This window comes from Bos indicus x Bos taurus, chromosome 14 (genome assembly GCF_003369695.1).
Source record: "Bos indicus x Bos taurus breed Angus x Brahman F1 hybrid chromosome 14, Bos_hybrid_MaternalHap_v2.0, whole genome shotgun sequence".
Classification (NCBI taxonomy): Eukaryota; Metazoa; Chordata; class Mammalia; order Artiodactyla; family Bovidae; genus Bos; species Bos indicus x Bos taurus.
In genome coordinates, this window is record NC_040089.1 from 19,634,167 (window position 1) to 19,648,812 (window position 14,646).

General features: G+C 42.7%; 1 protein-coding gene across 5 annotated transcripts in view; it reads right to left on the minus strand.

The window, feature by feature from the left end:
- The window catches only part of SPIDR (scaffold protein involved in DNA repair), a 275,902-nt gene that overhangs the window by 188,778 nt on the left and 72,478 nt on the right, over positions 1–14,646 (minus strand). Inside the window, exon 1 of one of the 5 annotated variants that reach the window (XM_027560937.1) lies at positions 5,686–5,774. The exons of 2 other annotated variants lie outside the window; for them this stretch is intronic. The gene's annotated coding sequence lies outside the window, so the exon portion shown is untranslated. Of the gene's footprint in view, positions 1–4,071; positions 4,139–5,230; positions 5,346–5,685; positions 5,775–14,646 lie in introns of those variants that run through there. 2 more of the 5 variants (XM_027560938.1, XM_027560939.1) reach the window with 2 other exon arrangements.

Sequence of the window (14,646 nt, forward strand, 5' to 3'; positions counted from 1 at the left end):
CAGTACTTTGGCCACCTCATGCGAAGAGTTGACTCATTGGAAAAGACTCTGATGCTGGGAGGGATTGGGGGCAGGAGGGGAAGGGGACGACAGAGGATGAGATGCCTGGATGGCATCACTGAGTCGATGGATGTGAGTCTGAGTGAACTCCGGGTGTTGGTGATGGACAGGGAGGCCTGGCGTGCTGCAATTCATGGGGTCGCAAAGAGTTGGACACGACTGAGCGACTGATCTGATCTGATTCTTGATGTAGGCACGTCCAATTTTTAAGAGGAAACAAAAGCCATAACAAACATCTTTGGGGAAAGATGGCAAGCAGCAGCACTTCAGCACATTTTCCTTTAGAACTGCTCCCCAAAGGCTGAAATCCTGATGAGTGTGGACGAGCTCTCCTCACATGGACACAGGGAGAAATGGCCGCTCACGAGACCCCAGCTGTCTTAGTCCCAGCCTGACAGTAAGGAACTCATTCTTTCACAAAGCATGCTGAGTCCATGAGTGCACACGCACTGTGTGTCCCTGTACATGCATGCAGAGGTGCAAGTGCATGGGATAGGAGGAGAAGGAAGGAATCAAAGACCGCTCACAGGAGTCTGCAGGTTCAGAAGCTCCAGGTGACTTTTATCTTTATTGTAGAAGCTGATTAATGAGAATGGACGGCTATGAGTTTTGGAACAAAAAAAGACTTGGTTTTCAATCACAGGTCCCCTGTTTTCCTGTTTCGTAGTTGCACAAGTCACTTTGCTGGCTCTGTCATTCCTTAGCTAAATGGAAAAATTCTTCCAGAAGCATTTTAAGAATGAGGGATAATGACTACTTATTATGAAATGATTTAAGCACATGGAAAAGTGCAAGAAATAAAAAATACCTGTGCTCATTACCTAATCACTCTTCATCAAATATTAACACAATACAAATTTTTCTTCAGTTTTTTTTTTTTTTAAAGGCAGTTGAAAATTCCTGCATCTCTCTTCATGTTCTAGTTTTCCTCCACCCTAGAGGTAACTCCCTCCTGAATTTGGCATTTCATCAACATCCTCTTTGTATTCTTATAAAAGAATATTATTCTCTCTTTATTCTTTACCACACACACAAATACTATAGTGTATTATTTTGTGAGCTTTCAAACTTTATATAAAATTTTTAAATGGTATCCTCTGAACACAGCTCTGAATGACCTATTTTTTCCACCAACATTATCTTTTTTAAAACATTTATTCATGTTCATACATGTAGCTCTATTTCAGTGCTGCCCAATAAAAGATATATAATTTAAAACTTTCTAGTAGCCATATTGAGAAATAAAAAGAAACAGATGAAATTAATATAACAACGTTATTTAACCAAATATATAAAAAACAGTATCACTTCTTTCTCAGGTCTCACCGGAATCACCTTGAGCAGTCCCTTCACCCCCGTCTGTTTTTGTGTCTCTGTACCTCGAAATTCTCCCAGCCTTTCCCCACATCCAATTCTGAAGCCACTTCTGCACTTTAAGGTGTTTTCTATAGCAGCACCACACTTCTCAGCACCAACCTCTGGATGAGTCTGCTTAGGCTGCCAGAGCAAAAGACGAGAGACACAGGGAGATGGAGAGACTGACTTCCAGCAGGTTCCTTGTGAAAGCTGACCAAATGGAGCCCTCCGAAAACTTTCACATATAATTACTTTCTTCAGGTCTATAGTCCAGTTACAGAAATAATATATCCAGAGCAACCTCAGGATATACTAGCATGGTTCTAAAACCTTTACTCCTGTTCAACTATATTTGCTTTTTGTTACTTGCAACTAAAAATTAACTATCTGTTAAATATCTCAAGGTACAAAAAGTGTTCCATTAAAGAAATAGCAGCCTTATTAAGGATATACTATGTGTAAGGTGTTATATAAGAAACAAAATTTAATGAGATACAGTTCCATAACGAACCTGAAATCAAATAAAGGAGATAGTGTAAGCACGGCTCACATGAGATGTTCCAAATGAGCACAGAATAGAGCCCCTGTTTCTGGCTGATCAGAAACTAGCAGATGCGCTGGAAGAGACAAAACCTACACTGCGTCTCAAAGGACCGAAGAATCCTTAGCATTTTAAAGATGAGAAAAGATGAAAGAAAGCACATGAGGCAGGGAAGGACCAGGATATTCAAGATACAGGGACAAGTCTTGACAAATCAAAGTGTGGAGTTCACACTGGGAGGCAAGAGATAACAATGTAACCGACAGACTCAGGGGTGTAGAGAGCACAAACGTCCTCTCACATAAAGACAAATCAAGCAAGCCATCAGCAGTGGGAAGTAGGTTCTAAATTTATTTCTTGGAATGATGATAAATTTGATGGCAAATTCACTCACATACTTTCCGTGTGGCTTCTTGGTACCAGGGACTGCTCTGGGTCAGTGATAAGGTCCATGCCTTCAGATTTCTTTCCATTCCCAAACCCACTGAAGACATGCTCTAGCAAATTAAGTTTGTTGTTGTTTAGTTGCTAAATCACATCTGACTCTTTGCGACCCCACGGTCTGTAGCCCACCAGGCTCCTCTGTCCATGGGATTTCCCAGGAAAGAATACTGGTGTGGGTGGCCATTTCCTTCTCCAGGGGATTTTCCCAACCCAGGGCTTGAACACATGTCTCTTGCATCTCCTACATCAACAGGTGGATTCTTTACCACTGAGTCACCTGGTAAGTCCAGCAACTTAAGTTACTATAGTATTTTAATGTGTGGAAATTCAGCACACTGGCAAGTGTAAATGCATTCACAGCCTACTACTTTAATAATTATTATTCTAAAACTGTTTGGTAACCAAATAGCACTAATGAAAATACTGCAGATAGTCGGTTCAAGTAATGCACTACAAAAGGCCAAACTTCAGTCAAGACAGTGGTGCTGTCTTGACTGAAACAGAGGACACATTCAAGAGCAAAGAATGGAAAGAGAAGCTGTTCTTTGGAACACATGGAGTTTTAAATGATCACAGGATGAGCACAGACACACAGAACCACCTAGCAGGAGACTGGAAATTCAGCTCCTTGACAAAGATGCCACTGGAGAAGAAATGATTCAAGACACCAACGACACCAACCCGTAAGACTCCTCATGGAGGACACGAGTGAAGACAAGCTGGCTGCAGCACTCTGATTTCTGGGCTCCGTGGACCGAGTCCAGGTGCATTTATTACTTCAGCCTCACCATAAACAACCAACCTCCTACAGACTATATCACGAATCACAACGACTCCATCTTACTTTGATAATCTGTAATACTGTGCACCTAAGATGATAAAAAAGACTCCACTGTCTCTCCCTTAAAATCTGCCAGTTATCTGGCAGTGCATACATCTGGGTGATGAGAGCAAGGAAAATATGGGAAGCATACACACACACTTATGTGAGCTATAATCACTGGAAAAATCAGGAATAAAAAAATTCTTCAATTCTCCAAATAGGTAGATATTCAACACGTTTTATTTAAAATAGATTTTTAAATAAGTATCACAAAATTTTAATTTAAAAAATTAATTCACACAATATTCCATGTAATTCATCTGATATTCTTTAAGCTGAAGTTACCCCCTGTAATCCTATCCACTAATTTCTGCATGAAATGTTCAGGAAAGAGTCTCATAAATAAAGAACTAGCCCTGAACCTAAGCATCCTAGTTCCCACATCAAATCTAAATCTAAATCCATGTCTACATGTGCAGGGTCGTCCTGGATACAAACAGCGTCCACTAACAAAGTCAGGAAGTCAAGCGTCTACCTGCAAGACAAAGACACACTGCCATAAAACAAGTGAAACCAATCAGCCAGATGAAACAACACTCTCTAACTTTCAGAAATTACAGCTTTCAATTCTAAAATGTATAGGCAGGTTGCACCAACAGCAACAGTGGAATATCAGTAACAAATGACGACCTCTTCCATTCTAAATGACACCTTTGTAAGCTAAATTACTTACCCAGCTGGCAAAACAAACGAAAGGTAACTAAACTAAAATCACTTCTTGAGATAACCGATTACAGGACAAAAACAGCTCACTTTACTGTATTTTATGCAAAAACAAAAGCCTTACGCTCTGGTCTCAGCCCTGCAGGGTCAGTGAAGCACCCTGTGCGGCCGGGGCCCTGCTGTGGGGGCAGCTGTCGGCTGCACCCTAACCGGCAGGCCCGTGTCTCGAAGCACTGGTTTCTGCTCTCTGAGGCTCCCACCCAATTACTGGCTGGCCCAGACCTGCCCGGGAAGATCAGCGAGGCCCAGGCCACGCCAAGTTCACGTTTATCCTGATTCAGCCTCCCTTTCTTCAACTCACACTACAAATGACAACAGTCACGGGAATTTTAAGGACATTAGAAGAGAAGTATAAGGTTCTGCCTGTTTAGGAGCTTTTGAATCTAATAACAACCACTAAACATGTTTATGTAGGTTAAAAGGTGCAGGCAACAGCTAAAATGCTAAAGAAGATATGCCCTGGCAGCTGTGATGAGTGAAACCACCAAAACCAATACAGCTCTTAAAAATTAATGGGAATGAGGAATACTGGCAGCTGATAAACCAACAAATTTAGTTATCAGACACTTCCATTTCCACTCAAAACTCTAAAATGGAATTCATTCCTTTAACAAATCAGCTCAATGCTGCTGTGCATCAGAAATCATTCTGGGTACAATGGATCTAGTGGTGGTGATGGGGGGAGCCGATACCAGAATCCGAACCTCTATGGTCTTTAAATTCTGGTGGAATCATCATACGCACACATACACACACACATATACACACTCACTCCTTCATTAACGTGGGCTGTTCTCTATCAAGAACAACACTGGATGTGTAGAAAAGGACAGCAAAACCATTGAGACCAGGAGTGTATCAGACTTCCAGATCCTAACAGAATTTTATTTTCTATTGGGATTAAAAATCAGTAAAAGCAACATAATTCTAGATAATACAGCCTTAAACTAATCACAGGTGATACACTTTCACTGTTTACTTTCGTGCTTTTTGTGACTGAAACTTTATCCATGAAAATCATTGCCAACTAGTGAGAGGGAAAACAAAAGCGACAGATTTTCTCACACATTCAAGAAAAAAAAAATTTTTTTTCTGAGGTAAACAGGTTTAACAAGCTACACCCAGAGTTACACCTCTGTAAACCACTTGGCTTGCCTTCCCCAAACAAAATGTTTCCAACCTCAAATTCCAGCCCGATGAGAACAACAGAACTCAAGTCCTACCGACGTTCTGTGGGTTCACAGAAGCACCGTTCCACCTCATCTTTACAACCAAAGTGCCTGCTCTGAGGAGCCCAAGGGGAAAACAACGATCAGCAGGGGAGAGGCTCATCATTAGAGACAGCAAGACAGCGACTGCAGCACTCAAAAAGGAAGCTGTGGGTCAAAGTTCACTGAGCAGCAGCCGAGAGCACAGAAGTGCCTAATGGCCCGGGGCCAGCAGGGCCTCGCAGCAGAGATCCACCCAGAATCAGGATCCCCCAGCCCAGAGAGTGACTACAGGTCAGGAAGTGAAAGCACGCCTCCTCCCAGGAAGACAGGGCTCGACTGGAGTACAGACGCAGTCTGTGACACAACCTGGCTGCCTCTCTCTCTGTTTCAGACATTTTCAGGGAAAGACACAGCCTGTCTTTCCCTGAAGACACAGGTCTTCTGGCAGATAGGCAGGGGTGGCATACCTTTCCCTGGTCAGCTGGAGGCTAAGGAACATCCAACTCAGAGCACGCTCAAAACTGGAGCCTCAAAACTAACAGAAAGGCAAAATGACCGCACACTCAAAAAATTAATCTATTCATTTGCAAACAGAATCAGAGGCAAGACACAGGCTGTTGCTGGTTATGAGCCAGACTTTGCTTTTTTTCAAGGCAAAGAATTAAAATCGTACACAAACTATTAGGTACAAAATAAGACCATGGGCATTCCCCTATGGCTCAGTGGGTAAAATATCCGCATGCAAGGCAAGAGGCACAAGAAAGGCAGGTTCTATCCCTGTGTTGGCAAGAACCCCTGCAGGAGGAAATGGCAACCCACTCCAATATTCTTGCCTGGGAAATTCCATGGACAGAGGAGCCTGGTGGGCTATAGTCCATGAGGTCGCAAAGAGCTGGACACAACAAACTAAGCAAGCAACCAAAGCTACAAGGGTATACGATACAACACGGGGAACATGGTCAATATTTTATAACTATAAATGCAGTATAACATTTAAAAATTCTGAATCACTACATTGTATACCTGTAACTATATAATACTGTACAGCAACCACACTTCAATTTAAAAGAACTAAACTGAAGCAAAATAAAATCCTACACAGTGCCGAAGGGGGTGGGGGTGGGAAGTCAGAATGGAGGGAGGAGTCTGGAGAAGGCAGAAAGCTTCCAAGGAAACAAGCCAGGGAAGTGCCCTAAGGAACAAGGTGGTAAACAAATCCAAGTAGGGCGCCAGGAGGCATTAACAGGCATGAAGATGAAGGCAGAGGGAGCTCCACAGTCAAGGCAGTGTGAATAAACGTGGATGAATGAAATTAAATGCTGAGCTTTCTCAGGAGCCTTTACTACGTCCTTCCATCTGTGATCTCTAAGGGAGGGCTGTAGTTTTCCATAACTTCTGTCTGTTTAAATATCGTAGACTGAATGTAGTTTAACATTTTCTTGACAGCTGTTCTCATAGAGAAACATTACTTAGGATGTTGAGGTGTGCAGTTCTGCACGTACCAGATAGGCTTCCTTTCCCACCATTTGCAAGACTGCTGGTGGGCCTCAAACCTGCGATGCTCAAGCCCGCCCCTGCTGCATTTCTGACTATCAAAGTCACAGGCTCCTTGCTTGCTCTGGGTTTGAAACCAGGAAATAGCAAGGCTCAGTGCTGGACAACAGAAGACTAAAAAATATATACTCTGCTCTCTAGACACCTCTATCTGGCTACTTGCTTATAACCGAGTGAAGCCAAAACACTCACTGTAAAGCAAATCTAACAGCAAGTATGTCAGAGGACCTAGGCCTCGCTCCAGACCCAAGGTTAGCTGAAAGGGTCCCAACTGGACGTCAGGCAGGTAGCACCTGACCGTATCTTATATATAAATAGATGCTTCTTCAAAATAATCAAACCTCGTCAAAATAATCCTCACAAAATTCCTTTGAGATGAAAGAGGACAAATTAGGTAAACTGAAATACAGAAGATGACTTAAACATAGTTGTGCAGTCACACAAGATAAGGGAATAATCTCAGGAATCCTCACTATCCACACAGAATCCTAAACACACTGTATCAGCCTCTGTCAAGAAAAAGAAAACAACGCCGGGCGAAGGAATAGAGGAAAACTTATACATATATACACACACACACACACACACACACACACACACACACATACACACATATGTATACATATTTAACTTTGATAGTTACAGAAGTACAGGAAGGCAAAACTTATAAGAATTCTGTCCATAGAAGAAATCTGTCCTGTATATTTTTCCATAACATGAGGGTTGATAAAGGTGATACAGCAAGCACTTTATATTAAGGTATTTAAAAGGTGTAATGTTTCGTAAAGCTCATTTCATCATTATTTCAATAACTAAAAGATAATGTTTAATACAGTTAGGAATTTTATTGGCTACAATGAGCCAAAACAATATCATGGAGGTAAGTCAACTCTGAAAATGATTACTCTTTAACATTCATGCAGGAACATGAACTATGAAAAGAAGTACCAGGCTGTTTTAGTCCCTACAAAGCCAGAAACAGCAAAGTAGTCCACCCTTAAGAAGATACTTGATTTAAACTATGCTGCTGCTGCTGCTAAGTCACTTCAGTTGAGTCCGACTCCTATCGACCCCATGGACTGCAGCCCACCAGGCTCCTCCGTCCATGGGATTTTCCAGGCAAGAGTACTGGAGTGGGTTGACATTGCCCTCTCCAATTTAAACTATAAATTCAAACAAAACAATGTTTATCTTTGTGAAGTTTTAAAGACCCATGATTCTGTAAAGTTATGTTGGGCTTGATACATGAAGCAATGCAGATTTTCTTACTTGAAAAATAAAGATAATGCTGACTAAAAATAATTCACTAAAAGAACATACTTGAAATACAGTTGTAACTAGAAGAACATTCTATATGTACCTGAAACTACATACATAAAGACTGTATAGCAGAACATTTACAACCAACAAAAATTCTGTGTGTGTTTCTGAACACGTACCATGGAGTGCTCAAGAGCATTAACGCACAAGCTGAACCAACCACGTGTGCTCAGAAGGGTTGCTTTACTCACTGCCTCTTGACTGGCACTAGAGAACTGACCTCTTGGAATATTCAAACTGATAGAAACATTTTGCACACTCAGTACCTTGGCCACACTGTACTGTTCTGTCTAGGTGGTCTGTGCAAATAATGTGATTCATGGTAAGCATCTGCTTTCCTTCTGGAACTGGGTTTGGTCACTGCCCAGTCACCAGGCACTGTTACAGGGACAACCAAAACTGTGCGGAACCAATGAGCTTACTACACTCTGCAAGAGCTGCTGCAGGTTGAGATGAAGCATGTCCTCCGCTACCCCTGGGCGAGGACTCTTTGAAGCTTGTGCCTGGTCACCCAACTTCTGACACACTTTCCCCTGTGGACTGTGCTTAGTATCATTTGTTGTAATAAATCACAGCCTCAAGTATAATGACTTCCAAGTTCAATGATTCCTCCTGACAAATCGCTAAATCTGGAGAGGGTCTTAGGGACTCCAGACACACAGAGTTCATAATTTTAATACACTTTCCATCATTTGAGTAGAATAAGAGGTAAAAACTAGTCTATACAATCCTGGTAATCAGATACAGCTCTTCTAATAACATAAGTTACATGACTTAGAAAAATATCAATCTCCATTCATGGAAACCATTTATAGTTAGATAAATACGGTTTTAAATCAGATCACCATCTAGAACACGGGATGGCAGTTTTGTTTTTTTGGGTTTTTTTGGTAAAGGACCAGATGGTAAGTACTTTAGGCTTTGAGGGCCACACAGTGTCTTTCACAAATACTGAACTGTGTCACTGCAGCATGAGCACCATAACAGACAGTGCAGAAACCAGTATGCATGGCTGCATTTCAATAAAACTTTATTTGCAAAGACAGGTAAGGGGCGTGATGTAGCATGCAAGCTACAGTTTGCCAACCTCATTCCAGAACAAATGATTTTTTCAATTTCTTTCCTAGGTAAAGAAAACCACATATTAAAAATATAATAAAACAAAAAGTAAACAAAGGAGAATACCAAAATTCTTTCTTCATCACTCAATGTTGCTATAATAAAACTCAAATGACCTAAATCATAAATTTTAAAAATCAACTTAGGATCTGCTGATACCTTCTATGAACTCAGAATAATACCAAAAGTCACGAAAAGGCAAGCCAGGGGTAACTTCCTGGCTCTCTGGCACTGGGAAACTCTAGCCTGGGTTTTCTATTGCTTCATAACAAATCACCACTAAGTCAGAGGCTTAAGGCAACATCCATTTATTAGCTCACAGTTCTGGTGTTCAAGCCTTTATTCAGGGCAAGAGAGTCCAGGCTAAAGTCTCTACACAGAGTCCCTAAAGGTCAGTCAAGGTGCTGGCGGGCTGCTTCTCATTTGGGCACAGGGTCCTCTTCCCAGTCCCCACAATAGAAGAGTGAGCTCCTCACAGCTTCTGGACTGAGGTTCCTGCTGCCCGTCAGCTGGGGGCTGCTCCTACCCAACATTACTTTCCACATGGCCGCCCCATCTTCAGATCCAGCAACAAACAGTCCTGTTCCTGTGGAATCCTCACATAATCTCCTGCAACTTGTTCCTACAGTCAAAGTCTAAACATTTAATTTAGACAATAACTGGATTCAGCATTGCTCAATGAATATCGCAAAGTGTGCCTAACAAAATCAAAGCCCTGAAAAATCATTGAGAGGTTTTGAAATGAGCTTTTTTATAGAAATGGTCCGACCTTAAGAACATTTAACCCAAGCTTCTGAGACACTGGACCAGCACTGACGTGAACCTTAAGCATTCAAGGACTACATGACTTTGAATGAGGTCAAACAAACATGCTTATCATGCGAGGTTCTTAATCATACCTGTTAAGTGCCCCAAATCTATATAAATTCCTTCCTTCATCTCCACAACTTGCTGCCTTAATGATAACTAACACAAAAGAACAAAACAAGAAATTTCTAACAACTTGAGACCATAAACCAATTAGAGCCATTTTCTTGTTGTTATGCTCAATCATGTCTGACTCTTTTCGACTCTACGGACTGTAGCCCACCAGGCTCCTTTATCCACGGAATTTTCCAGGCAAGAATACTGGAACGGATTGCCACTTCCTCCTCCAGGGGATCTTCCCCACCCAGGGATCGAACCCTTGTCTCTCACATCTCTTGCATTGGTAGGTGGATTCTTTACTACGAGCACCACCTTGGAAGCCCGTGAAATGCCCTGCCTCTTTCTCTTCTACCAGGCAAATTCTTATTTAATGCTGAAGACTTTGTTAATCCATCCATCATCTACAAAGTCCTCTCTACCCCAACCTTCTATTATGAGTGAACACCCACACATCCACCACTGAGGATACCCCATGGCTACTCCCACACTTTGCTTAGCATGTATCTACTACAGAGCTCCTCCTAACCCACAAAGGCTTTTCTCTTGCCAACACTACACAGTGTACCCACTTCTATTACTGAATTTCTATATGTTATTTGTGTACATGTCCGTCCTTTGAGACTGTGAGCTTAAAAGCCTAACCTGGTTTCTGTATGCACGGCTTCAAGAGTTTAGACTGGCACAGAGAAAGTTCCTGTGAGAGAGAATATGAAACAAGTAGGTTCTGACCACATCACTCACTGAAAACTTCTCTTTATCTGATCTCTAAATAACAACAGCAGAAATCCATTTTTTACACTATATACCCTTCCCTTATGTGCTAGGCACAACAGTTCCATCTGAACAGCAGCAATGGGGAAATGAGTTTTGCACCACTTCTGCAGCTGGTAGAGAAGGAAGCTAAACAGGCTCCTTCTGCTTTGGGAGGAGCGCAGATTCTGTCTATGTTACGTAACACACACACAAAAAAAAGACCCTCGGGGAGACCACAACCAAACTTACAGATACTACTCATATGAGAGGGTAACCACCTCGGCTCTGACCTATTTTTACATCCAGGAAACTACCTCTTCAGGAGAGAAATGTGAAATCAGGTCCTGTGAGAGAAGATGGGATTAACAGAAAGCAACAGACCTGAAGTGACCGTAGGAAAACAGTCACTAACAATAGGATCTTTTTCAGACTAGGGTGAAAATATTTCTCTTTCTACAAGTATTTGTTCCCCAGATGACAAGACTCTTAAATGTACCATAGAAAACAAATTTTTTCTACAAAGCATCCCCCTCATAACTGCCTATCATGACACAGCAACCAAGAAACACGAAGCTTGTTCTGGGGACAGTCAACTGGTGATTTCCTGCTAGACTTTCTCAACTCAGAGGGTGATGAAACGGCCTGGTGTTGCAATGCAGTTATGGCTTGGGTGAAAACGCAGGGCATCCAAGGCAGAAGTGGCCGAAGACAGTGGAGCCCAGCAGGAAGTTGTTCGTACAAAGGAAATTGCAGGTTCTAAGATGAAGAGGAAGTCAAGAGGGAGAATTAAGTGTCTTAAGAACTTGAGAAAATACTGAAGAAACTACTTGTGGTCTCACACATACTTAAAACCTTATGCAGCATATTCAGGTTATCATTAATTATAAATTTGAAACTTTGCCAATGCAGTTCAGGGTAAAGTTTACCCACAGTGGGGATTTCCGGATGGCTCAATGGTAAACAATCCGCCTTACGACGCAGGTTCAATTCCTGGGTCAGTAAGATCTCCTGGAGTGGAAAATGGCAACCTACTCCAGTATTCTTGCCTGGGAAATCCTATGGACAGAGGAGCCTGGAGGGCTACAGTCCATGGGACCACAAAGAGTCAGACACAACTGAGCACGCACATACATGCCTCACGTTTTCACCTACAGAAGTCAAATCCTGTCTTCGTTAACTGTCTGTGAGGAGCTGCTGTCTGCCTCTATTCCTTGCAGGGAGCTCTTCTGTAAGAATGTCTATGATGACACTGACTAAAGGGACAGAGGAAGACCACTCTCACCCGTCTGCTCCTACAATGAGAATCCTGGTCATACTCCTCTTCATGATAACCATGCCCTGCACCCTCCTTCTCACATACAAATGCTCCCACAGGAGCTTTCAGTCTCCATAAAAAATGGTAGATTCTCTGAAAGTGTATTTCCATTTGCCAGTAAGATTGTCGTAGTCACAAAGAACATACTACTAGTCAGCTCCTTGGCAATAAATGAAAGAGCACAAATGATCATTTTGAGTTCAGAACAACTTTCACAGTGAGACCTAAGGACTCTCCGGTAGAAGTTGTTTCTGTCCCCTTCATCTGTGCATGCACGTGTGCTAAGTCACTTCAGTCATATCCAACTCTCTGCGACCCTATGGACTGTAAGCTTGCCAGGCTCTTCTGTCCATGGGATTCTCCAGGCAAGAATACTAGAGTGAGTTGCCATGCCCTCCCACAGAGGATCTTCCCAACCCAGGGATGGAATCCTGCACTGCAGGTGGATTCTTTACCACTGAGCTACAGGGGAAGCTACAGACAACAGAAACTGAACAGAAACTTCATATCTCAGGATTGATAGGATAGGATGCTTATAAATATTCACAGAACACACCTTTTCACCATTAAGCAAGAAATAGCATTGCATATATGTTTTTAGTCAATAACAGGCTTTATAAATATGAGTAGTGGCATTAACAAGACTATTCACAGGTTTCATACAAGACCACATGTGACTTTCTTTCCCAAGTCTGGAAAGTAAGTGTGACCGTGTCGATTTCTCTCTAGCCCGACTCTCAGCATGTTTACTTCTGTGAGTAATGTGAGGCACCAGAACCTGCTTTTTATTCTGATTGTCAAAATCAGAATGCCTCACGTTTTCACCTAGAGAAGTCAAATCATGTCTTCGTTCACTATCTATGAGGAGTTCTGGTAATCACTATTTTACTCTAAATGACCTGCACTCAACAGTGAGATCTCCCTTGAAAAACCACATTTTTGATATCTCAACAGTCACTGAAATCATCATCCTACACTTCTCATCTGGCTTCTGAATCCCTGTGTTCTTAGATCGACATCTCCCTGTCTCACTTTCATTCACGGACCAAACACCCCTGAGCGCCAGGCGCTCTGCTCACTGCTGCTGCACAAACACTGAGGTAGACGTGGGCGAGGCGTGGGCAGGGAGTAACCTGTACCACCGAGCACACCACGTGCCATGGCAGGAGGAAGGACAAAGCGCTATGAGGTGGGGAGCAGGGCATGAGCCTACCCGGGGTGGGTACAGGGAGGGCTCCCGGGAGAGGCTGGCCCTGTGAATGTCCTAGGCCGCCGGCAGTGGAGTTTCTGGCCAGCTGTTTAACTTCATCATGTTCGCATATTTCCACTGTCTTAAACATGTGCTTAACAACATGCACTGCCTGTGCCCTTAGAATGCTGTCCACAAGCTCTGCATTTGTTTTCTTTCTACCCTATGCAACAGGGTTCCACAAACTCAGGGGACTGCAGTCACACTGGCTTATTACCTAGCAGTTCTGCAGGCCACAAGTCTTGCTTGTTTTTCCCTTGTGTTTTTGTGGCCGTGTCAGGTGGCATATGGGATCTTAATTCCCCCACCAGGGATTGAACCCATGCACCCCCTACACTGGAAGCAGGGAGTCTTAACCACTGGATTGCCAGGGAAGTCCCTTGCTCATTTTAACTGAGTATTCTGCTCAGGGTATCACAAAGGTGACATCAAGGCATGGCTGGGCTTAGTTCTCCCCCAGACTCTGGAGAAAAATCCAATTCTAAGTTCAGTCTTCTTGTTGGTAGAATTCAGGTCCTTCTGACTTTAAGACTGAGGTCTCCACTTCCTGGCTGGCTGGGGGTCAGGGTCCACCCTGAGCTCCTAGATGCTCCCACACTCCTTGCCCTGTGGCCTCTTCCAACTGTGAACCAGCAATATTACATAAATCCCTTTTCTGCCTCCAATTCTGACTCCCCCATCTCTGACCTCTAGACCCAGATGGAAAGGGTTTGTGGGATGAGGCCAGGCCCAGAGGATCAACTCTTGTCCTCAAGTCCACTGAGCTAAATACAAAGTTTAATCAGGGAGTAAATGCACCCAAGTCACAGTTTCAGGGGCCGTGCAGGATTCAGCAGAAGTGGGGTATCAGGGTCATTTCAGAACTCTACCACAATTTATAAAGAAAACGCAAAAACCACAAAAAGCTGGCATCAAAATACTTGTCATCAAGGAAGAATTTATGGTACCGATGAGAAATAGAGTACAAGTTTCTTTCTATGTAAGGATTTTATTTTTCAAACTTGAGATTGCAAAAACCAAAAAATTACAGACAACAGTCAAATCTATGCCTCCTGCTTTTTTATCCTTAAATCACTCATCTTTACAAATACCTGAGACATTTATATTTGAATATCTCTCTCAACCTCACATAATACAAGCAAATTTATAGCCTTCCCCCTTCTTAGATTTTTGTTACACCCGCAGGCAGCC